Below are 1,745 nucleotides of genomic sequence, written 5' to 3'. Positions count from 1 at the left end.
AGTACTTCCACTTTTACCAGAGTATTTTTTAACACAAGTATCTGTACTTTTACTCAAGTACGGAAAGTGAGTACTTTTGCCATCTCTGCAGGTGATATTAAATGGGTTTTATCTCTGTTGTGTGCATTTATATCCAGCAGATGGCGCCATTTGACCATCATTACTGATTTTTTTTCTCTCTTGTTCATCATAAAATGATAAAGATGTCAGGACTTTTGGAAGATCTTTCCAAAACCTTCATGTTTCTTCTATCCGTTCTAAATCTGGTTCTGATGTGTTTTAACTGGTTTCTGACTTAATCTTCTCCTTTATTTGCTCTGATGAAACTGAATGATCTCATTTACAAATGTACTGTTGATATGTATTTGGGATGATGAGATGTTTTGTTATCAGAAACTAAACCTTTTTCTAATTTTCTTTCAATAATTGTCCCTCAGTGGGGACATCTGTCCTCTGTGTTTAACTCATCCTCTTTAGGGAGCAGTGGGTTACACACACCTAGTGGCTCCTGGGGACCAATCTAGGGTTAAAGGCTCTAAGGGACCCAGAGTGATAGTTTTAAACCAGCAACCTTAACTGCCTCTCCAGAGTGCTAATGCCCTGCTCTCTAACCACTAGTCCTCCACTCTGCCCTTTTTAAATATTCATCTGTTGTTCTACGATTTTAGCTCTGATTCTCAGAACAAATCCACCTTCCTGCAGTCCGAGCTTTATGATCCAACTATTTATGGTTTCAACAAACACAAACTAAATATGTTTCATTGTCTTACTGACATTTCTGTCATCTCAAAACATTTTTTTCAGTCAAAGGATAAAAGAGCTTTATCTTTTTGAAACTTTGAGTTTTGTCATTTTAGCTGAAATTTAGTAGACAATTCACAACATGTATCTGACATAACTTTTAAAGTTTAGTTTAGAACATGGTATCTGAACTCAGAAAACATTCTTATCATACTGGGATTTTCATATTCTACAGAGAGGGTTCAATTTTAATTATTTCCTTTTAGCGAGGTCCACGACTTCCGGTTTGAGCTGAGTGCTTTTATTTTTGAGCTGTACTTCCTGTCCTGAGCAGCAATAGCAGCAGTTAGTTTATTGTCCACATGTGCAGCAAGTTAAACTCAGAGCCACGGTACTATTGGTGGATCTGGACAAACATGACCAACTTTAGCAATGAGCAAAATAATTAATAGGAAAAAAGTTCATGATGTAAAAAGTTCAGTGAACTCTGGAAGCAGCCACCATCAGATGGACTAACTTTACTCTCTAAGTTCTAAGAACACTTTGGATTCACTGAATGATCTCAGTATTAAATGTAGAGTTGATGTTTAACCAGGATGATAGCATGTTGATGATCACAATCAGAGCTGGACCTTGACTCTCTGTACAAATAGAACTTCCTGCACTTTGAGCTTTATTATCCTCCATCATGGAGGAGCTGCAGGAGTAAGTAAGTAAACTTTATTTCTATAGCACTTTTCACAGACCAAGGTCACAAAGTGCTGCACAAATTTATAAAAAGGTTTCTATAAATTAAAACAACATACAAAAACAGTAAACACAGTATTAAACTAAAAAACGAGTTTAAAAAAGTGGGTCTTTAGTTGTTTCTTAAAAGTGTCTATACAAACAAGAGAACGAATGGTAAAAGGTAGCTCATTCCAGAGGCAAGGTGCCACAGCTTTAAAAGATCTGTCTCCTCGGGTCTTAAAATGGGTCAGAGGAACCGTCAGCAAGTTCAAATT

Source organism: Cyprinodon variegatus, unplaced genomic scaffold (genome assembly GCF_000732505.1).
Source record: "Cyprinodon variegatus isolate N-32 unplaced genomic scaffold, C_variegatus-1.0 Scaffold1986, whole genome shotgun sequence".
Taxonomy (NCBI): Eukaryota; Metazoa; Chordata; class Actinopteri; order Cyprinodontiformes; family Cyprinodontidae; genus Cyprinodon; species Cyprinodon variegatus.
This window is presented reverse-complemented; position numbering follows the sequence as displayed.